Source organism: Thunnus albacares, chromosome 20 (assembly GCF_914725855.1).
Source record: "Thunnus albacares chromosome 20, fThuAlb1.1, whole genome shotgun sequence".
NCBI classification, from domain to species: domain Eukaryota; kingdom Metazoa; phylum Chordata; class Actinopteri; order Scombriformes; family Scombridae; genus Thunnus; species Thunnus albacares.
Genome location: NC_058125.1, coordinates 20,086,789 through 20,111,189, shown reverse-complemented (window position 1 = coordinate 20,111,189; position 24,401 = coordinate 20,086,789). Strand labels below are relative to the sequence as shown.

The 24,401-nt window shown below is 40.0% G+C and overlaps 1 protein-coding gene and 1 long non-coding RNA gene across 7 annotated transcripts in view; both read right to left on the bottom strand.

The window, feature by feature from the left end:
- sdk2b (sidekick cell adhesion molecule 2b) overlaps positions 1-24,401 on the bottom strand; it is a 275,964-nt gene that overhangs the window by 126,366 nt on the left and 125,197 nt on the right. The window lies entirely within an intron of this gene.
- On the bottom strand, positions 14,158-15,317 carry LOC122970875. Its single transcript, XR_006399343.1, has 2 exons — positions 15,155-15,317; positions 14,158-14,419 (listed from the first exon to the last, which is right to left on the bottom strand). It is a non-coding gene; the product is annotated as an uncharacterized LOC122970875 (long non-coding RNA).

Here is a 24,401-nt window from a genome sequence, read left to right as displayed (position 1 = left end):
AGTTTCAGTCACCCGGTAAGGTTTGACTTGGCTTAAGGGAAGAAAGTGGTGGGAATCTGAAAGGCAATTAAAACAGCTATGACTACTCGAAGCAATGTATTACAGTTAGTTCAGAACATGATGCTTGATCAATTGTTACTTCCCTAAACTCCTCACAGTATGGAGTGATCTGCTCAAATGTAATGAGGCAGATCAAGGCCAGATGCCACTGGATTTTCTCTTGCTATTCCCAAAGCCGTTAATTTGTAAGTGACACTAAAGATATTACGACTACCCTTCTATTTTTTTTTTTACCACTGAAACAGGACTAATATTACAGTCAGCAGGTCAGGACTATTGTTTCAGTGTGTGTGTTTGAACTCAGAGCATCCCAGACAACCTTATCATCGATTTGCTTGACTGGGTTAGCTGCACAGTAAAATTACATGGCACAATTGTGTTCAAAGCCCCCCCTCTAAAGTTTGGCAACAGCCATTTTGAGCCTGGAACCACTCTCACACACACTAAAAGCTGGCAAAGAAAAAAGAAAACAGAAAAAAGGCAAGTGAAGAGATTTAGAATTTTGTTTTCCAAGTGAAATGTTCTTAAATACACAGCTGGAGGGAAAAACCAAAGAAAAAGTTGTTGTTTTTATTTACTTACCACTACTGATCTTCAATTCAACTTCTCATCAATTTCCTCTGCTTTTGGTATTACCCATTCTGTCAGCATTATGACTAAAAGCATGCACAGTCAAGGATAACAGAATCAACATCAGAAAGATGATAAAAACAACAACATAGAGAGAAAAAGAATAGAGTGAATCATAACTGCCTCTCAAGGCAAACCTCCGGAGACATGGTGCCTGCAGCTGCAAAGCCAGACAGAATGGAACTGTACAAGAATTAAAACAAAATATTAATCAAAAAGGAAATGAAAGTATCCTCTTATAACCCTCTTTCTCCCTTTCTCCGTCTCTGTGTCTCTTTTCCGACAACAGAGCTGAAGTTTGCCTTTGAGAGCTCTGATTTGAGTCCAGAGCGAGAACCAGAAAGAGATTGCCATGACGGGGGCCCAAAATGAAAGCACAAGGGCCCGGCTAAAGCAAGGATTAAAAGAATGGCTGTTCTGAACAGAGCACCATAAGCTGCCCATTTTGTCTGAATGGACAACCTCGAGATGGCAGCCTGATGAAGGACGAATTAGAAATGCAGTATTGCCTCTAAAATTCAACTCCAGTACCCAGGGCGGCAAATGGCACTTGAACTAAAAACTAAAATGTCAACAAGACGTTTGCTCATGTTTACTTCTGTTACTTCTGTGCCCATGGAAATTGGCTGCATCTTAAATTTGTGTGGTCCCTGGCCATCAACATCCAATTTAATTTCCGCACTAGCTAGATTTTGTTCTTGGAGCAAGTGTACTTCCTGGCATCTTCAAAATGGAAGAGAAGCTGATAAAAGCCATTTAATGCCTTTGAGGGGTGTGTGTCTCTTCCTCTCAGATGGTTGGACACATAACTAGATACACAATCCACAGTCTGATAGCCACATTTGTAAAAATACAATATGCTAATTTGATCATATTCAATTCAGCCACACTTAAGATTAGATATTTTTAATAACAGGAGAGTGACTGCAGAAAATCAGTTATTTCCTCAATATTTATTTAATCAGAATCAAAAATACCCCTGAAAATGATAACGTCTGCCACACCAACAGTACAGGACAGGATACTATTTCCGCTAGCGCCTAAAACGGATGAAGGGTCAATGTCATCCTTCCAAAATCAGGTTTTTTAAACAACTCTGCATGTCCTTGTAAATAATAACTGTTAACTGTAAAGAGTTGGGACTGTTGTATCATTAGCATTATCAGCTAACACTAGCTTTACTTGCCTAGTGTTACGTATTTTCTGATACAATTGAGCATCTTGAAAAATGGTAATGCAATGTAGAGATGTTAAGCACTGTTGAACATAGTAGTATGATGTTTCTTTCAGTGTGGGAATGTTGTGGATGGCCTGAAGCAGGTATGTGATTTGGGAACATAGAAAGCTAGCAGGAGAAGGGCGAGTCGCTAATACCAACGTATATTAGAGGTAAAGGAGTGCAGAGAGAGATCGACTTTTGACAACTGTATTGAATTTATTTCAAATTTGTAGCCAAGTTTTCTGGTAGTCTTTACATACTGTTTTCTACAACATTTAAGAGAAAGACAGAGCAAGGAGAGTATTTTCTATGAGCATTTGCCATTCACATTAGCTAGCCAGCTTTGTCAAAAAGGGTAAGTTCACCCAAATTACCAAAACATACTTTCTTACTTTATCTCTCTACTGGTATAGACGTTCAGATAATTTTGGTTTTATTTGATTGTTTTTGGGATTTCTATCTTCACCAAAGTACGATGGAGGTGAATGTACGTTTGTAGGTGGCGCTCACAGGATTGAACCAAAAACTGAAATGTCAAAAAGATGTTTACTGCACAATCTACCCTTCTTTTGTCTTCTCCTGTCATTCTATGTTCATCCCTTTTCCATTTCCGTGTGTGTGTATGTTCTTGTCACTAGATGTCCCTGGCTTTCCCTGTTTTTTTTTTTTTTTTTTTTTTCTATCTTCCTCTCTCTATCTGCCTCTTTCGCTCTCGTTCTCAGGACATGCAGACGACACGGGGCTTGGCCAGACAAAGTGATTCCACAGCGCCGAGGTCTGCCAGGGAGAGATAGCTTAGACATAGTGTCACCGCTGTTAGCTAGATGCAGGCTGCAGAGGGAAGGGAGACCTGAGCTGGAGTGTGAAAGCAAGAAAGAGAAACAGGGGAGAAGGAGCAAGAACGACACCTGGCAAAATGGCTTTTAGAAACCAGAGGATGGAACCAATGTTCAAATGCAAACAGAGTTCCACTATATAGCACTTGCTTAATGAGACTCAAAGGAGAGGGTACTTTTTAATGTACTTTGTTTTATCCCTTTTCTTGAGCACCTCTATTAAATCCTAGAGGAAGTTGGCTGGCTCTGGCTAAATGAGATGCACCCCTCAAAGAAAATCTGTGCTGACCCACTTCCCTCGGTATGTCAGTTATCTAGAGGGAGGCAACACACTCTACTCTCTACCACCTCAGAGGCCATTACTTTAGCTAAAAATAGACATATACATCCAGCCCTGGTTCCCTTAGTCTTTGCAGCTCTCAGATAACAATACACTGGATATGTGTTGGTCCATATCGATCCAGAAAGTAGTCTTCCTCTGGTTTCATCTGTTTACACATCCATTCATCTTTCCATCCTTCCGGTATTTCTCCAGTGTGGAGTAATAAAGTTTCAGATGTAGGGCTGTGAGATCTCCCAAGCCAGACGTGATGAAAAGAGGAGGATTTCAGAGAGAAGACTTGTGTCCAGCTGTCAATGTCATCCTATCCCCGTTGTGGAATGTGTCTGTGTTTGTGTGTGACTGAGTGACTGGCAACTGCTGGCAGTCTTGTTCAGGTTATGGCCCATTGGGATCTACCAACTTCATAAACAAAGAGTGAAGGATGAAGGATAACCCTGGCACACATTTTATATAGCAGCTGTGCGAAACAGGTGGTTTCACAGATTTATATCGTTGTAAATTAATAATCTTTGGGTTTGGGACTGTTGGTTGAACAAAACAAGCAATTTGAAAAACACCACATTGTGCTGAAAAATCTGTGAAGGGAATTTTTCATTATTTTCCAACAATTTATAGACCAAACAATTCATTAAAAAATAATTGATAGAACAACTGAAAATAATCATAAATTGCAGCCGTATGAGAAAGAAAATTGGACTTTATATAACATCCACGCCATTAAAGCATGCTTGGTCTGTCTTAACGACAGACAGTGAAAGAAAAAGAATAAAACACAGCATCACTAGATTGCAAAAAAATAAAATAGAAACCATCAAACGCAGAACAAAAAGCTCCCGTTCGTCTGCTGTACCTCTGGACATGGGTGGCATTTATTCCAGATGGCTGTAATATGCTTATGAGACTTTTCAGTTATCTTTCTGGATAGAGGTGGATGCATCAGTAACAGGCACCAGAAGGAGTGTATATGGGTTTACTATACCACCACACAGCTGTGTCTGAAAAAAGTCAACACAGGGACTTGGAAATGGCACTGTTGCACAATGCCAACTGGCCCAGTCATCTCCGAGTCATTACCAGATGGATTCACACATGCACAGACCGCACATGCACAGACACACACACACACACACACACACACACACACACACAAGGAACATCAACCAGCACTGGTGGGTTGGCACACTGAAAGTACTAGTGGCATACCTGAAAGGCATCCAGCACTACAAAAAGATACAAACACACACATACACACACACACACACTTTGGGCATCTAGCACACATGGGCGGATTGGCACGGCAGTAAAACTATCACCCTCCCTGTAATATATCCAAGATAGACAAACACATACCAACACAGTGCTAGCCCTTTATGGCCGGGTGTGATGCCATGTGGTTTGGTGTTACCTGACGGGCATATCAAAGTCTGACACACATCAGTGCCGCAATTCTAACGTAGTGATGGAATGGAGTGTTAATCTGGCAGTAAGGCAGGAGCTGTTTCTTTAGGGCATGGTGCCTGCTGTTAAATCCCTCTCTACCTCTACTGCCTGCCTGCTGCAGTGGCACGCTGACCCCTGGCCCAGTTGTTCTGGCACAATTGATGAATGAGGGGGCAGTAGAGTATGAGTCACGCAAGAGAGAGGATTGTGCTTGTGCGGGTGTGTAGAAGGTGGCTGAGATGGCTGATGAGTGAACGTATATTAGCCTGTGCCATGTACAGTACTTGTGTGTAACCATATATTCAGGCTTCAAAAAACAAGAGTAAAGCACTGCTGGAACTCCAATCTCCTCCTATAGACCTCAGTGAAAAGGGAAACACTGCCAATGTGTGGTTGGCTATACAAATCTTAAACATCTGTATCTATATCATCTATCATCTACATCACCGATGTGATATTTTTTGTTTTTCCTAGGGGCAGTAGTGCTTCTTGGCATGTTTAAAATGCATGAGAAGTTAGTTAGCGTGAGTTTTCTACAACATTTATTTTTAAGACTGCACAAATAGAGATTTTCATTCATGTTTTCACTCAATGTTACTTAATTAGCACTTAGCAACTTTCTTAAATGGGACAAAAAACACTATAATCACCCTTTTAAATGCCCCTAATCACCCTTCTAAATGCTTAGATCTAGAAAAGGACACACTGCATGTCCAATCTGTCAAGATACACAGACTCAAGACAATCTGACAGGCTTTAAACAAACTTAACTGGAAGAGAAATTTAAACATAAAGTTCTGTGTTTCTTGCCCTGTTGGTATTGTTGTAGTGATGATATATGATTCTTACTATGTCTCATTTCCCTTTCATCTGTCTAATCCTACATTTGTTACCATTTCTACTAGTCTTCCTCCTGAAAGCTTGGTTGTTTTACTCTTGTTCTCCTCTCTGCAGGGGAGACTCAATCAGATAGCAAGAACTCCTCTACCATTCTGACCTTTGTGTAGGAGAATAAAAACACTGATTTAAGATATGGGTATGGTTCTGATTACACTGGTTTGTCATTCAGTTCATATTGTCTGCATGTGCAACTACTTCTTTTATGGTCATGTCCAAATCAGGGGAGAGCAATAAGACAATGCAGTCAACAAAACTGCTATCCATGGGGCAATGAGATACAGACACATAACTTGATTATTGACCATTGCTGTTTCCCGACCACGGTGAACAACACAGTGACTCTGGGAAAACAGAGTTTACATATTGACACACGATTGTTTGTGTGTCACTTGACCTTGCGGTCAGTTTAGATCAGAGGCTAACTGGAACTTTAAAATCGAAGAAAAGCTCGAGCGAAAGAGACATTTCGGTAGCTGTGTCAATACATGCCAATGCTAAATACATCCACAGTATGTGAAGAGCCGTGACACAGGGCACATTATCACTAGTGACTAGGGTGTTATACTAGGCTGACACATCGATTTCCTTTTCACTTTTGGCTTTTAATATTTGCATTACTTGCATCCCACCTAAATATTACACATTTTCTGTTCTTCTTTAGTAGTTCTGTAGTTGCTGTTGTGATCATTACTTTTTATTCTGATATACCAGGGGAACTCACCATACTGATGCTGATGCGCATGTGTGTTTTCCTGGTTACATAATGATCTTGTAAATAATATGTAGGTCTCTTCCTTGACAGTTGCCATGAACAACAGATGGGTTGTGTACATGTGATAGTAGTTTAGCTTATGAAATCAAATGATCATATATCTATATCAACTACACATTTGAGGCAGGATGAGACATTTTCTTTCCCCAGGTGAACTCGGTGCGGTTATATGTTCTGCACCAGAGTTTGACAGACAGTGTTCATATCAGCCCTAACAAAGTGAACAAAAAAAATCACCCTCAGAGAGCTTGGGCCAGGTCTGGAACAGTTGCTGTTGTGCACCTGTAAAGCCCTATCATACATGTGATACCAGGCTATACAAATTAACTTGAAACGTGGCTTGAAACGCATTCACACACAATAATATTGACCTTTCCAATTAAAAGTTTTTTTGTCCTTTTTGTTGTTGTTGCGCTGCTGTGGGCTGGGATGAACAGCGAAAATGACAACAAGCTAAATCTTGATGTAATACTCCATGTGTTTGTGTATGAATGTGTACATGCAGTATGTGTATCAACCCCCGAGCAAGTCAAGTCTGCTTCCCCCATTGCTTGACACTGGTGTAGGGCATGTTCAGAGGGCAAAGCCAGTGGCCTGGTTCTGGCTGCACTGAGCAGCTTGATGACTGGCCTGAACGCCCGATGACACAGGCAGCTGGTCCCTACAGACCTGCTGGCACTGGACAGCCTTGTGTATTGTGTGTCAATGTGTGGGCATGGCTATGTGTTTCCAAATGCCAGCAGCTGCTGTCCTCACACCAATTTCTTCTCCCACAGACACACCTGTACAGAAATATAAAGTCCAGGTTGGAGCTGGCATCTGGCACATTAATGCTTATTTCACTTTGCCCCTAGTCAGCACACAGCTGCGGGCTGAGAAACATTTGTCTTCAAGTCTTCAAACAACCACTGGTATACTTAATCAGAGGCATCGTAGACAAGAAAAGAACAATAAAACAGGAGTCCTTTCACCATTCAGCCAGGGCATATATCCCAGTTGCTCAGAGGGTTACAGCTTCACAAGTCAGCGATTTTTCAAAGTAATATCTTCGCTTTGTGTATCACCTCCACCTCTTCTTCCAGTGAATCAGGTGATGCTGGTGGTGTGGAACAATTCATTCAACTTTGGACTGTCTTCTACTATTGACTTCTGCGTTAAATTGAAGATGATATGGACTGAACTGGTTGGTTACGAGTGTATGAGTGGGTTAAATGGGAGTACAGGGTTGGTGAGTGAGTTAGTGGTCCATTGGATAAGGCCTCCCCTGCTTTGCTGTCATGATGAGTCCTTGCTCGTATCTGCAGTTTTAAAGCTACAACTTAATGTATGAATACCCAAATACTGTGCCAGGTGCATCAGCATGTTAACTAGGGCTGCAACTACGCTGATTTTCATTATTGATTAGTCTGTCAATTATTTCTAGATTAATCAATTCATCATTTGGTCTATAAGAAGTCAGAAAATTGAGAAAAAATGTTGAGCATGTCTCCCAAAGCCCAAGATGCATTTTTCTTAAAAAATAACTCAAAATGATTAATTGATTATCAAAGTAGTTAGCGATAAATTTTTTGTCAATCAACTAATTGTTGTAGCTCTAATGTTAACATTGTCACTGGCATGGCTGTAGATGATTGGTGTGCTGTAAATATTTGACATAATTTGAGTGTATATGTTGGGCTCAGTCTTGGACCCACACCTGTGCTGAATCATGGAAACCTATGGACATACACTTGGTCACATGCTGAGTATACTTGATGAAGTCAAAACATCTTAGCTTAACGCAATAATTTTTTTCAGGAGCACTGACTTAGTGAGTGAGCGCCTCAAATTTGCTGGTTGCAAAAGGTCCTCCAATAACCTGCAACCCTACTCCTCACTGCTTCTCCTACACTAGAGAGCAGGGAGGTGAATTGGACTTAATTGTACTGAATCGACTTAATTTGGGAATTTTTCAGTGGCAGTGTCTGCTTGGTGCCGGCGCTCGGCTAGACTGATCCTCCTTTTGCAACTGTGATAACTGTACAGAATGAAGAATGAAAAGTGAGAGAGGAACAGTGCAGAGGGAGGGAGGAGAAATGAACACAGGAGGGTGCACGAGACAAAGACGCAGAGTACATGAAAATGGAGGTGTGAGTGGATGACAAAAAGAGAGACAGCCCTGCTTATTCCTTCCGCTCTGTACTTTGTAATGCTCGGACATATAGTAGAGTCCAAGGTTGGAGTCAGCGTTAAGTGCATTCAACAAATGGGTCCCTGCAGAGGGACCTGTAGGTGTCCAAACCAAAAGTGGCCGTACATTAGGGGCTCCCTTTGTCATTCTCTCACTTTACCTTTCTCTCTCTCTTTCACTCCCACACCCACACACACACACACACATACACACACTCTATCATGCACTGAACACACTCACATCCACACCCACATTGTGGCTGCTGCCAGTAAGACTTTTGCTTCGTCAGTAAACAGTTGACCGTCCTTGTCAGTAAAATGTTTATGTAGCTGGCCATAGTCCTGGTGAAGCTGGCAGAGGGAGCCGGCTCCGTAGATAAGGCTACAGATGAAAGAGGAACGCGATGATAAATAATGACACAAAGCCACAAAAGAATAATTACACAGAGAAAAACAGAGAGAAAGTGGGATATTTAAAGTCGGCCACACAGAGATTAGCAAAGTGTGTGTTTTAAAGATTTGTGGCCCCTCACATTCAGACGAGACTGATACACATCTGGGCTAACTGCTGCTCAAACAGATCACACCGGGCCAGACGGCGGAATGAGCTAGTGTACATGCTGCAAGGTCAACTCACTGTAGAAGCATTTTGGATGACAGTGCAGAAAATGTAAATATATTCATCCCTAATACTTGCACACATAAACCATCAGTGCAGTCCTTTGCATCTTCAGTCGGTCTTTCTCATGTTGTTTTTTTTTGCAATCTTTTCCATTATGTGACCCTTTCTTCTTCTTTCACTTCTGTCCTTGCATCTAAGTCCTTCAGACGTGTCTTCCCACAAGTTACCCACCCCACCAGACACACACACACACTGTTATTATTTCCTCAGCTCACTAATCACTCGATCTCTTCCGTTCTCCATCCTGCCACTGAAGCAATTCATCTTTCTTCCCTCCACCAGTCCCATTTTTTGTATTTTTTTTGGAGTCCTTCTATACCTGAGATTTAAAGGATAAAATAACACCATGACTGCAGTCAGAAGGATGGGAAAATACCCCATTGTTAACTTGGGCATGTTTACTTATTCAATGATGGCTGCCCCAGTGTCAGTCTTGTAGCCGCCCCATATAAATGGAAATTAAGCCTCGGTCTAATTAAGCCATTTTTATCCAATGTGTAGCAATTTGTTAGATATCGCCACACTGTGTGGGCTATATAGCTCCCTGTAGAGTAGCTTTATTTAAGGTATTAGTGTTAATATTGGATTTCATTTTACTACACTAACCTGCCAGCATTGGTAACTTTGCAGCCAAGTTCCCAAAATCTCTTGTTGTTTAAACTGTGACGCTTTTTTCCCCCACTTGAGTTATTTATTTACAATCTGTATGATGTACTGTAACTTCAACATGGCGACGGAGTTACACTGTGACTTATCTCTCTGTTGTCCATCTCGGCCCCTCCACCACTAGTGACACTTCCTCACTCCCTCCCACACTTTTCTCAGACTCAGCCATCTTCCCCTGGAAAGCTGATCTGTCTGAGTCTTTGCTCCAGGTTGTGGCTGTTGCAAATCCATTACATCAGATAAAAGAGGGGACAGAAATCTGATGCTGCTTTAGATCCCTGTGGGGTTGACAGAGAGGAGCAGATGAAAAATGGGGGATTACTCCACTCTCTCTTTATTAAGTCTCCACAGAAGGAGGTCCGTTGCAGCCATATGTCTCCTCATCAACCCTTATTGGAATCTGATTGAAATGTGGTGGGAGTAGAGCTTGGGGGGGAGGGGGGTGGGGCTGCTCCCCTTTTCTCTGAAGTCTAAATCTCAGTCAACAACAAGACCAAATACAAAATAACACATGAGGAGGGGCACAGCGCCAGGTTGGTGGTAAGCTTTACATTTGTCAGGCCCCACAGTGGAAAGGCCACTCAGCCAACTAATAATCCTCTATTTCAATAATGGCTGTTATTCTATTTCACTCCAAGCTCCTCTCCATTTAGGCTGGTTGTAATTTCTTCTCTTATCTATGGCCCAGCTCCCACAACTCATGAGAGTTCAATCTGCATCTCTCCGCAGACCCACTGAATGCAAAGCGAGAGCAATCATGTATCATTTTTCTCCTTCCTACACCTTGCCTTTGCTCTCTCTCTCTTGGTCTCTGTTTGCTTCAGTCTTTGTTCCAATCATCCTCTTCTTGCATCCCTCTACTTCTGCCGGCTGTCAGCCTGTATGCTCAGCCACGTATCCTCCCCAGACTGGCCACCTTGCATTGTCACAGCAGACATTTAAGGTGGAGGGCTCTGAGATGAAACGATGCAAGTAGTCAGGCTGCATTACCCTTTTCTCCATTTCCATTTAGCTTGCACAACAGAATCCTTGTTGATACTGCTTGGACAGACAGAGGAGGACGAGACAGGGAGGTACAGAGGGGAGAAAGTACAAGGTACAGTATCTCATCGCTCTTAAAATGTTTCTGAATAAACTCTGGTGTGATAGATGCAAACAGGAGCCTGCCACCAGAGGATACAAAGCAAAGTTCATCTGCCACCATTATGATAACAACAGCCGCACCGACCCAGAGCACATGACAGAGGCTCACAGCCATGGTCAGAAACGCTTCCAAGACATGCTGTGGTAATCGGATTTGAGGCAACACTGCACTACAGCTTTACTTACAACTTGGAACCATGTGTAACTCCCTTCACAGGTCTTGGAGAGAGGAGCACAAGTAATCTTCCTTTATTTTCTCTCCTGGGAAGTACTATTGACTTCCATGAAACAAACAAAACAAAGTCATACTCAGTAGCCCACTTGAGTCACAGCTCCTATCTCCTCCACCTACTGACGAAAAGAGCCGTGTAAGTGGATAAAAAGTTTCAAATGTCCCTGCTGCTCAGGCATTGATTCTTTACTTGCCCAAACCAATGTTTAACCCTACATCTACTTACTACACATTGCTAATCCTACTCCTGAGAGTAGTCCTGGAAATGAGTCAGTAAGTTGATTTATTGGTTCGTCGATTGACAAAAAAAAATGAAAGGAATAGATTGACATTAGAGGAATACACTAATTGCCCTTCTAGCCAAGAGTTTGATGCCAAGCATCCAGCAAAGGCTCCAGGAAGTCTCCGTGCCCCAGCTGCTACTCGCCAAGACAGTAGTGCGTAAATCCCTATACAACCTTTCCTGTCATATTTCCATTTCTGTTTGTGTATGGATTAAATAAGACAAGATACACTATGTTAATTAGTGAGTCTTACAGGTGCTGGTAGGCATGTTTTTTTACCTTTGGAGAAGGTTTTGATTTCAGTCTTTACGCTAAGCTAAGCTAATTGCCTCCTGGCTCTAGCTCTATATTTGAGCTACACAAGTGTTGTATCCACCTACTCCTATCACTCTCGGCAACCAAGAAAAAGAGCAGTTTTCCTAAAATGTCTACCTATTCCTTCAGGTGACAATAACTTTGATTATCAATTAATTGTTTCAGTCATTTATAAAGCAAAAATGCTTCAAATTTGCTGGTTGCAGCTTCTTGAATTTGAGGATTTGGTGCTTTTTGCTCTTTTATATTATTGCAAATTGAAAATCTTTGAATTTTAAAGTGTTGGACATTTTGGGCCCTGGAAAATTGGGTCAGCTAGTTTTTACTATTTTCATGGACTTTTCATAGACTAAATAATTAATCCATTAATTGAAAAACTAAACATCAGAAAGTAATAAAAATAATAGTGAAGTGCAGCCCTAACTGGGAGTCATACCATGACTTTTTTGTGGCAGCATAGGGCAGCAGTCTGATTATAGAAAATGTAACTTTAAACGTACAATATAAATATTTTTGGTACAATCATTATCACCTTTCCTTGTAAAGTGTATTCTGGCTCCTAAAAGCCTAAAAGTTATCTTGGCTGCATTTCTGGGTGCGTTTGACTCCGTTGGAAGTCTCACATATCACAGTCAAATGTTGTCAAATCTTGACTATCTCTGATACATAGCTCAATGGGTCGGAGGAAGTCACATCACAACAGTGCTCTCTCTGCAGCGGAACTTAGCGGAAGTTAAAATATCTAACCAAAGATGTGGAAAGCAATTATTGACAAGTGTTTCTCTGTCTATTTCCCTGACATTCTAACTATTGTTGTATAAAGTTGTCACAGTGGTTAATTGAGACAAAAACTTTTGTGTAATCAAGTTAATTAAGCTCTCACTTCCCCTGTCTCTATTGGTCAGAGATGACATAATGGTTACTGAGACACTGAGTCACGCCCCACTCAGGCTATATGTCTCCATCACTTTCTTTTTGTTTCCTAACAATTATTCATCAGAGCTGACACAAAGGTTACTACGACATTAAGAGAGTGGAGCAAACATCAATGTTCATTAACTTGTCTGAGACAAATGACACTGTTTGGGGAACCACTGAGTGAGTTCACTGCGGGAGCAGCTGGGTTTGTTAACATTTTTTCACTGCAGCCCACTGGTCTGTATCCCAGTCAACCTCAGTAAAACAAACTCATCAAACTCTTCGATCCACCCCAGACCAATGTTCAGAACAGTACATACAGTATATGATACATCATGGCAGTATAAGACAGGAGATTCAGTGTTTTTACAATGGTTGTCCAGGCTGGCAACATAACACCAGTTATCAGTCCAAATCCACGTAGTATTTTAACACAAACAGCCATTAATAATGTAGCTAGAATTCAAGAGTTCACTCACGTGTTTTGATATTTTCATGTCCTTTTCCAGAAAAGCAGATCAAACTTCCAATAATTTGCATTCTACATGACCTTAAGTTTGCATTTGTGATAAATATTGTTTTTCATTTCAACGTTTTACTGATCTATATTGCTTTTATTTGATGACTTAAAAGGTACAATATGTAACGTCTGGCTAGTTTAAAATTGCTCCAAAGATTATTTTAGTAGTTTAGTGCCTTTGTCTACTGACTTACTCGACCCTGCGCAGGTGATTGTAGTACACTGCGGGTCTCATCGTGTCCGAGGCCAGGCCTTTGTTCACTGTTGCATATAGGTGGGGTGCACTTTGGCTAACGGTTAGGCTATTGCCAAGATGCTGTTTCTTGTTTGCCTAAACTGTAAACTATTTTAAAAAAATATTTCTGTAAAAAATAACAATTTGGAAATGCCTATGCATACATAAATACATCTGTTATGCCTGTTTGTGTAATCAGGCTACTTATTCCTAAACTGTTTTCATGACACCACAGGTACCACATGATAATCCCCAGTCGACCAGAACAGCAGCCTTACAATCAATCTGGCAAATGAAAAGAAAACTTTGATAGGAGATGGGAACTACTTTAACAGTATATGTTATTATTAAGTTTGACATTTCATTTTGTCATGGTAATGGTTGGTAATTCTTAGTTAAGTAGAGAGCTGACACATTTAGATGTAATTATCTCTATAAGTGTAATAAAATTTAAAGTTCTATAGCACTTTGTCTGTCATGCTTGCTATGTATGAATCCAAATTCATACATATTTAGCTTTGGTAATGTTATGACACATAGTTACAAGTTTTAAGCAGTAAAATGTGATACAAAGCAATTCAATGCAAAAGAGTTTTAAAGCTCCAGTCAGAGAGCTCATGATTCATCTCTGGGTTATTTGAGTGCTGTAATGATGTATCGCACTGCATTGCATTGAAGGGGCTTTTTCGTTGGTGCCAGAAAAAGAGTAGGTACAATATGTATTGTTTTTAGCCAAAACAAGTATTATGAAACATTGGATAACTGTTTTTGACACATAAGGACATCACAAAGATAGGCGCAACCTTTTATTACAATGTAATGCAAAAGAAAATGAAAACGAATGAGTCAAAATTACAAGTACGGGAGAAGTAAAAATAAATCAAATGTTCAGAAAGCTATTTCCATAATGAAAGTGTATGATGTCTGTTGGCATGTCCCTACAACTCTGGCAGATACACTACTCCCTAACTAATGGCAAGGACATCAGAAATGAGGCTGGGGTCCCGGTTCAGGCAGGTCTGCAGGACTTGGCGACAGGTTTCAATGACAGTTTACTGGCAAAGTAAAATAAAAATACAACTTTATAAGGTGACTTTCCCCAGAAAAACAAATTAGTCTGCCAGATAGCTTTTCTTGTAAATGGCAGCAGAATTACTTAAATAAACAACACAAATAGTAACTGCTACAAATGGGTTTAGTTGCCAGTGTATTATGTCCACCTAGCTAAAACTAATGCAGTCTAATACAACAGTCCTGAAGTAAATCCTCACTTCATGAAGGTTATAATGTTTTGTTGAAACTGTTTTCAGAGGTGTTAATTCAACTGTATGGTCATTTTTGGAGGTTGTAGTTTGTGGTACTGCTGAACACAGAGAAGTGTATCCTGTTATTTAGCCTAAGCTCATTGATGTAAGGGGGTGGACACAATATTAAAAATCCCTGTCAGTATAGTACAATACATTTCAACAGTAGTACAATCTGAAGCCTCCAAAATGATCATACTTTTTAAAAAAAAAACACTGAAAAAGTTTAAACAAAAACTGGACATTACCACTTCCTTAAATGGAGGGTGTGTTTACAGGACTGTTGTATTAGACTGTTAGTTTTAGCTTGGCGACCTAATACACTGGCAACAGAGTGCGTAACTTTATTAGATGTTATTGCATTGCAATCTATGCATTGCCATCACTGTAATGCTAAACGTAACACTAACTAGTTTTTTCAAAATGTAGGCTCCACTACAATCTATCATTTCATACTGTGGTAACTGTAAGATATGCAGTTCTTACCAGGGAGGAGGATGTTTTGTATGAACGCTGTTAAACCCATCAGAAGAGCTTCGTTACTTCTAGTCCCCAGAGGGAAATCAATACCGTGGCTGGTGCTTTAACGAGGACGCAGGTGAAGGTGAAGCTGACTCTATAGGAGTCTCATGCTACAGCTACCTCTACAGCTAGAAGTTGCATGAACCTTTAACAAGTTAAAATTAATACTCAATATTTAAAGCAACATTCATTCATATTTTTATTTTATAAATGGATTAAATGACTATGTGGATTTTAAAAGGGGTTGCTTGTAGTGACAAACTGACAGAATTATCTACAGTTCCCTTCAGCTCTATGGAGCGTTTTAGTGTCTTTCAGCCCATTGTTTTTATTTACAGCACTCAACTTTTGGCTCACTCTCACCTACCACTCTTATCAACCTTATTTTTAGCAGCAGCAGCAGGCAGATTTTCATTAAAAAAGTAATTTTTTTTGTATGCTACTTGCCCAAAACCAAACAGCAGACAGGAAAAGTTAGCAACTAATTTATGCTAATGAGCAAGATATTTTTTTCTCAGGAGTGGAGACCATAACAGAGATAAAAGGAGATATATTGGACTATATTGGACTTATGTTTATCAGGCTGCTCTAAATTAAGGCTAATGTTGCCCCTTGTCTGCTGGATGCATAATAATGTTTGCCACAAAAACATTAGAAAGTGACAATATATCAGTGTTGCGTTTACAATTTGTTCTTTGTTATCTTCTGAGATATTAGAGAGTTTTACCACTTCAAGCTCTTAGAATGAAGCAATCCGAGAAGGGAACATCACTTTTTGGTGGAACTGCTCACAGCACAGTGACATATGCAATCTGTGGCAAGCGGTAACAAGTAGGCTTTGATTGGAACCAGAGGCAGGTCAGTGGTGTCAAAAGCCATTCTGGGAAGTGACTAACTGAACCAGAAGTAGATGAGACACTTTGAGAAAAAGTGGCCGCAACAAAAGGTTAATTTCAACATTTCATCAGAAAAAAAAAAAAAAAAGAAAAATCACTTGAAATGTATTGAACATCATAGATTGAAGGTGCACTACACAATAAAATGAGAGTATCTGAGAGTGCACTTTTCTATTCAGGTGTACAGGTAGGCAGTTATGGCACTTTGGATAAAGGCTTCAAATAAATGTACTGTATGGCTTGTCGCCTCCCAGTCTTTGCATTCGCACTGAAGTTCGCAGACTGCTGGGCTGGCATTTTATCAGCATCATGCACTCGCTGCTTTTATGTGAATTATTGAATTTTTTTTCTTATTTCCTGTGTGTGAACAAGTCAAGAGAGCTAACTCAGCAAAGGTATATGCAGTACGTGACCCCCAGTTTGATTGAAGACTTCTTTTTTTTTTTTAAAACATGGGGGGGAGGTGGGGAGAGAGACGAAAGGTCTTTGCCTAAGATACCAATTTGCTTCCAGTGAAATGTCTTCATGTCTACACAGCAATGCCCTTGACCATTCTATACAATAGTCAGGGGTCTGGGGTAAATACAGTTGTGGTCATACAGCAAAGAGAGCAAATGAAAGGGTTGATAGAGAGGTGAGTGAACACCTCAGAGGGAAGATAGAGGAAAGTGAGGGAGATGAAACTGAGACAGGAAACAAGAGGTCAAAAGCTCTGATAACTATTTGTGTGCCTTAGTTGTTAAGCTGCTGGCTCAACTTGCTAAAGAGCAAATATTCATTATCATCCCAGTCATTCATCACCCTGTTTGTCTGTGTGACTATTTTTGCAGGTGTGGGTGGCTTGATGTATCAACAATGCAGGCATAAATAAGCTGGCATCTGGATCTTGCAGAACTAATTCATTACAGTAGAGGAAGTAGGTCACTGGAGTTATCACCCCGAAACCCAGCATTCAAAGATAGAAAATCAGAGAAGAAATAACAATGTGTTGATTACCTGTTAGCATATCCATCGATGAGAGGCAGCAGCAGGAAGAGAGAAAAAGAAAACAGTGTTAGAATATTAGGAACATCTCTATTTATTAGATTAAAACTGATAAATCTGAAAACGATGTAGATTCTCACACCAAAATCAACTATCTTTTCTTTTTAAGTCTTAATCTCCTACCAGCAATCATTCCATAGGAATAAGTATCACTGGATATCTCATTTTGCAAATGTCTTTGGTTCCAAGACAAAAGAAAGACAATAGCAGCTCGCTTTCCGTTGGCTCTATTTATGCAGCGTTTCATCTCAGTGTGAGTCCAGTGTCGGTTCCCTGTGTGCCATAAAGACTGGCAAAGGACCACATTAGTTTGAAACATTACAGGAATAAAACTCCGACCAGTACTCAGTTAGGCAATATTCTTTGTTTTAAATTTAGAATAATTACAGCCTGTAAAGTCTCCAAAGTTGTGATTCATGGGCAACAATTTCTTGGGATGCGTTAAACTGGCTTCAACTTGGTGGGGATTTGGCACCAGCACTCAAACACGACAACATGACTGTGAATAGAATCAAAATAAAGTATGATGATCACAGGCATCATAATATTGTCCCTATAGCTTTGAGGTAAGAGTATATCATTCATGACAAATACATACATGGGTTGTACATTAACAACCTGTGGGTTCTTATCCTATGAACAGCCTTATCATCGTTATCATTTTCACAGCACCATGTACTCTGATGATACATCCGACCTATTCTGTGCTTGGCAGTAAAGCTCGTTTGGTTCTAATAAAGACATTACTGAAAAAGAGCTGTACTTTGTCCACAGGTTTCATAGCTTAGCAGACCTTGAAATGGAAGACACTGATATTTCAATAGCCACTTACTGTGTTCCAGACCAATAAAGTGTAAAACAGCATATCAAGTGAAGACTGCAACACTTTCGACCACCTCACACATGCAGCCAAATAAGGAAATTAACTTTTAAATTCTGCCTTCCCTGAGTTTCAAGGCAACGAAATAGAATATAACTAAGAGATCTAAACACTAAAATCACCTAGAGTAAAATTTACTGGTGTGTCTGGCTACCACAGTTCTAATATTTAAATGTACTCTGTCATTGTATTTAAGCATTGTCTGCACAAATGAATATCTAAAGTCATGAAATGAGTTTGTTTAATCACCACCTGTGAACTTTGCATATTTCTGTGGTGTGATATTATTATAAAACGACACTCACATAATAAGATAACTCATGTTATTTAAACTACCGAAGTAGCCTAAGTACCACAAACGGACAGTAATGAGCCGTGATAACATCAATACACAACTACCACACTTATGGGTGAATTAATGTTGCAACAAAATCGATATGACGAAGTCAAGCGCACAATTTCACCTAATCAGTTATTAATTTAGGCATTTCACCAATGTGTGAATAAGAGAACATCACAAAGAAACTTTAGGTAACTATTAAAGCTTTTTTTTTATTCGTAACATTATAACGTAAACATATATTTTTCTTATGGTGTTCTGTTCATGAAAACAGAGGAAAGCAACAGGCAAATTAGACTAAATAGCCTATAAACAATAAACGGTAACACGGCAAAACAAAAATGAATGAATAATCAATTAACTAAAAATAAGTTTTACACACAAAGATAGTTTGTGAGTCAGCTGCATTTGAACACCACATGTCCCTCAAACACACTCTGAGCAGACATTCAGCGCCGTGACAGTGAATTCTCCATAGACGGCCTTCCTGCATTTCAGCCACTTGGTGCAGGTCATTCTCCTCTGTTCTTTTCATAATTTATATGTGACTTGATGTAGCTGTCAGATCACACACTCCAACCATTGCCTAGCAACGTACAACGTTTAAACCTGAACCATATGAAAATAAAAGCATTTCATATACAGTAAATTATAGGTTATAGGTATAAATGCCTGTGTTTTTGATCTGGATTCATCTTCACGATTTTTAACAATAAGGGGTGCTTCACAATATTATTTTAGGAGAAGTCAAAGACTGAGGTACATGAATATTTTATTAAAACATAGTAAGATGCAATTGAAAAAACGCCACAGGGTAATTACTCCGTTCTAGTGTTACAGCAAATCAATTCTTTGTTCCTTCTGCATTGTCTCTTCATGATTCTTTCCCTCTCTTGTCCCTCATTGTCTCTCCTTCTATCCTGGAGAGTTAGGAGGTGTCACAGATTAGCCAGATAATCGCTGATCTCTTCAGATGCAAAAAAAAAAAGTTAATCTAACTCCTCTATAGCGTTTGTCTTAGAGTTCTGCATTGTGGAAAACGGTTGAAAATTGGCTTTCCCAGGTCGAACTGTCCCCTTCATAGATCACCGAGATGTCCTCCAGATAGCCGGCCCACATCCACTGCCAAGGCAGCGTGCCCAAATAACTCTCCTTGATAGCTCCCTTTCTCTCCCTCCACTATCAGGAACCAGCAAAGCTAATATCAGATTGAATTCCTTGTATGCTGGCAACACCCTACACTGACATGTATTATCTGAGGACAAAAGAATATATTCTTAAAGTGTGAAGATGTGAGCTTTAATGATAATAGCGCTGATAACTGATGGAACTGATTTGAAAATCTATTTTGATAATTGATTAATAAAATCTAAAATCACAAATGCTAAATATTTGTTGCCTCCAGCTTTTCAGATGTGAGAATTTGAAAATCTTCAGGTTTTGATAGTTGGTCAGACAAAATAAGCTATTTTACAACATGACCTTGGGCTCAAGGGATTTTGATATTTCCTTACACTTTATGTAATACACTTTGTGTAATAAATAAAAATAATTGATGGCAAGTTAATGACAATTGTGTTGCCCTACAATAAGTAAGCTAGACAAGCATTGATGAGTAAAAAAAGAAAAAAAAGAAGCTTGAGTTAGTTTATACAGTAGGTGGAGAGCTGTGTTTTTCAGTCTCTTTCTTATCTGTCGTTTCTACTTCTGTTTCCCTCCCTGTACACCGGCCTTTACACACACACATACACTTTTTCCAGTCATTATTATCTTCCCAGACCTACTACTTGCAAGTGTTGTGAATTATCTTTGGAGCAGCTTTAGATGAGGTGGTGTATTTTTTTTTTTTTTTCTTCTTCTTTGCTCTCCTGACTCTGTCGGACATTCTCTTTCTGGCAACAAGCCAACCTGTGTATATGTGTGTCTGTATGGCTAAATGTGTGTGTGTGTTGTGTGTGTGTGTGTGTGTGTGTGTGTGTGCCTGTCCTGCCTGTGCAGCCATGGGGGACGGATGTAGCAGCTCTCCGTTAACTGATAACAAACCAATCTAGCACCACGGACAGAAGGACAAACATGAGGACCAGAGAACAAAGAACAGAGAACAAGTACGGAGACTGACAAGGAAAGAAGGGAAGGGAAGAGCATTGAGAACAATTGACATCAGTCTCTTCAGACTTCTCTTTTTCCTATCTGCTTTCTGAAAGTCTAACAGTCTGATAGGACAGAAGAGTGACCCATGTCTATTCCGCTTGTCTGATTCCTTTCTCCTACTGTTTAGCTCTCTCTCTGTCCAATTTTCTTTCAGCTTCTCTGATGGCCTTCCTTTTTCCTCTCCCTCTCTCTCTCTCTCTCTCTCTCTCTCTCTCTCGCTCTCTGCTTATTCTTTCCCTTAGTCTCCCTTGAAGGACAATTGGTCTCATTCAATATGAGGAACTGGAGGCAAATCAAACTTTGCTGCATAAGTGGGTACGGTGGAGTGGGTGAGGGAGGGTGAGATGCAGTGGGAATTGAAATCGACTGGCACTCAATGTCAGAATGCCAATCGGGATCAGTGTCATACTGTATAGGAATTGAAAGCTGCTTTAATAAGGGCACAACTCTATTCAACTATCTAGATGACTCACATTTGCTCACGTTGAAACGCACCCCTGCAAGAATAAACGCTCACATGGATGCAGGGAAACATACAAGAACAAACATCCAAACACACATACACATTGCTGCACACTCTACGGCGTCAGATTAAAGACCACAACTTCAGAAGCGTGGCCTTTAGATGACACACTGTGTGAACTGTGACTGTTTGCTGACATGCAGAACAGAGGGGTGTGTGTGTGTAATTGACCAGTTATAGGCACTGTGAGAGGTTAATTGAGGCATTCCCTCTTGTAAAGGTGGGGGAGTTTCAATTAATGTTGTGAAGGTTGCCATCAGAGCCGAAGCCGCAGGAACATCAAGTCCATTAAAGGTGTAATTAACAGTGGCATTCTTGTGCAACACATAGGCCGGCTTCTGATAGAATTCATTATGCCCAGTATCTACAAAAGCAAGGGCTATATGTAGTATCTAGGCAATAAATGAGGCTATTGCTTACTACTGTATACTACTGTGTGCACACATACATACTGCCTCTACAGTACAGTTTGCAGATTCTACAGCTGGTTGTCATAATGCAGTTGTTTTTGAGAAAACTGTCAAGTACTGAACTGAATGTTTATTCTTTGATCAGATATTTCATGATTTTGACAATGTTCCTGTACAGCTGCTGTGTGTTAGAGAAAATTAAAAACTGATGCATTTGACAAGTTTTGCTTTTTTTTTTAATAGAAAAAAGCTTTGTGCTTCATTTTAGGATGGCAGTGTTGGTTCACTACTCTGGTTCATACTGAAATATCTCAATAACTACTAAACAGGTTGGTTCCTAGATGCATATGAGCCATATGATGAATCACTGGTGATCCCTCTCAAGCAAGAGTTTGACACATTTGGCTTTTACTGAAATATCTCAATTAATGCTGTATGATTTGCCTTGAATTTTGTACAGGTATCCATGGTGCCTAGAGGATGTACCCATGTGACTTTGGTGGTCCCCTGACTTAAAAATAAAAAGTTGTCCTATGAATTATCTCAACATGGTTTGGTACAACATGTTGTACAGATATTCATGGTGCCCAGAGGATGGATCCTAATAACCTTTGTGATTCCCTTGCACCACATTTCAGTTGGCATTTGTGGTTTCCAATGAAATGTCTTGACAATTAGTGGATCAATTGTCATTAAATTTGGGATAGACATTCATGTTCCTTTAAGGATGAATTGGAATCAGTTTGATAATCCACTCAAAATATTTATTTGTCAAATACTTTGCTTTATGACCAAATACCCTAAAAAATGACTACATCCTCAGTGGTAGTTTGTGTTCAGTGCTAATTAGAAAATGTTATTATCCTAACACACTAAACTAAGTCTAAGTTAACATTTAGCTCAAAGCATGCTAGCATGGCTGTAGCCTCTTAGTCTTGTTTATATATTGTAGATATACTGTAGGTATCAATTGCATAACCTTATTCTTTTGTTAAAACTAGAGAAAGTTTAATATTATTATTTAACATAATTATCTCAGGTATGTCATACAATCCACCACTCACTAACATTTATGTGATAATTACATTTTCAGCTCAGTTGATTTCTTGCAGCCACTTCAACTGCAATAGTGCACAACCACGCTGCAACAAGTAATGGCATAAGTAAAGATTCTCCCTTTGGCCAACTATAAAGGAGCCAAAGGTTACCTTCTACGAAGAAATATAACTACGTTTCATGCACTAAGTGACTTGTCTCTATAAAGAGTTATGTATCTACAATTCCCCTTTTATGGGCTGGGATTTGGTGAGGTGGGAAATGTGGCTTCAAAGGAGAGGGGGGGGTCACTCGCATCACACTGTGCTATTGCTCTTAGATGACACTGCAGAGCTGCTATTGGTCATGGCCATAGTGTCTGATCATGTCAGTCCAGAGTAAAATGACTCCCTGAAGGTAAAACCACTTACAGAGGCCGGGACGATTAGGCTTCATTTTATAGCACTGTTCCATGGTGTGGCTGCCTGGCCCCCGACCAGATTTACTCTGCCTGGGGGAGGGAAATAAACTCTATATGTCTATATGATGGCTGAAAGAAGTAATGAAATGGCAGTCCCATGAGAGGCACAAATTCACATACTGTAGGTATTCCCAAGTGTTACAGTCTGAATCAAAGGCTCCTGTCTGGCAGGCATAGCTCAGAACACTGTCAGCCTGACTAAAGATTTTCACAAGCCATAGCTGGTGGAAATTCTTAAGACATCTGAAAGAAAACCTGAAGGGGAGCAGGCAGAAGAATTCAACATGGAGACAGAAGAAAGATTTCATCTTTCGTGCAATGTCTATTTTGATTCACAGTTAAAACGGATACAAAAGATACAAAAATCAGATTAACTGTGTGGGTTTGGTTAATAGCATGGCTGCCACTTAAGTGCATTGTAGTGTTAATTTTGTCAGTAATTTTTTTAATTTCTTTTTTGGTCTTGGTCTTAGTCCTGTGCCAAATGTCCTTGTTAGTTTTTAATCATATTTAGTCCACCTCATGCTGTTTTTTTTAAGTCTGAGTTTTAGTTGACTAAAAGTCTGGGCATCTTTGTCTCATCTTCGCCAAAGAAAACCGTAGTCATCAGATTATACTAAACATGTCAGTCAATCTAGTCTAGCCAAAACCAATAATCTTTGTCATTTTAGTCAAATGTATTTCTCATAAGATTTTATCTTATCATTATCTGATAAAAAAGACAGGTTGAATGATTAAGAATTCAGCTTTGCAGTGTCTGGTCTGATGTTATCAATTTAAGGAATTCATCCAGACATGGAACATGTTCTGATTTGCATATTTATTTTTAACCAACACGATTCAACAACTGGGTTTCCCATTAATGTATTAAACTGTGGCGGGGCGCCACTACAGTTTATTTTGCCCCACTACAGTTTCACATTGGCATCCCTACACAGGATTTCCGCCAGTGTATTGCAAGCCAGACAGCCCACCAGGCCTGAGTTGACCCCCCGCTGAGCCTAAGCATCTGGGATTTTTTTTCAATGTATTTTAAGATGTTTTCTAAACTAAAATGTGTTATACAAGTAGTGTAGTTCCTTTAAGGAATAGCTCAGTGCATAGTGAGAGAGAGAGACAGAGAGAGAAAGAGAGAGAGATATATATATATATATATAGAGAGAGAGAGAGAGAGAGAGAGAGAGAGCATGTGTGTGACGATGAGGGTGGCGACGAAGCAGAGAGTATGAAGTTAGCAGTAAAGTGGTGAACAGGGGCCTAACAACTTTTTTGGTGGAAAGCCTGCCCTGACACACACACACAGTCATGTTTCCATCACTTCAGAGGACATTACGTTGACTTAAATTCATTTCCTGGAGACTTATCCTAACCTTAGTCATAACCACCACATGTGTAACCCTAACCCTTACCCTAACCTTCACCAGTACCATACATTTAAAGATTTACCCATA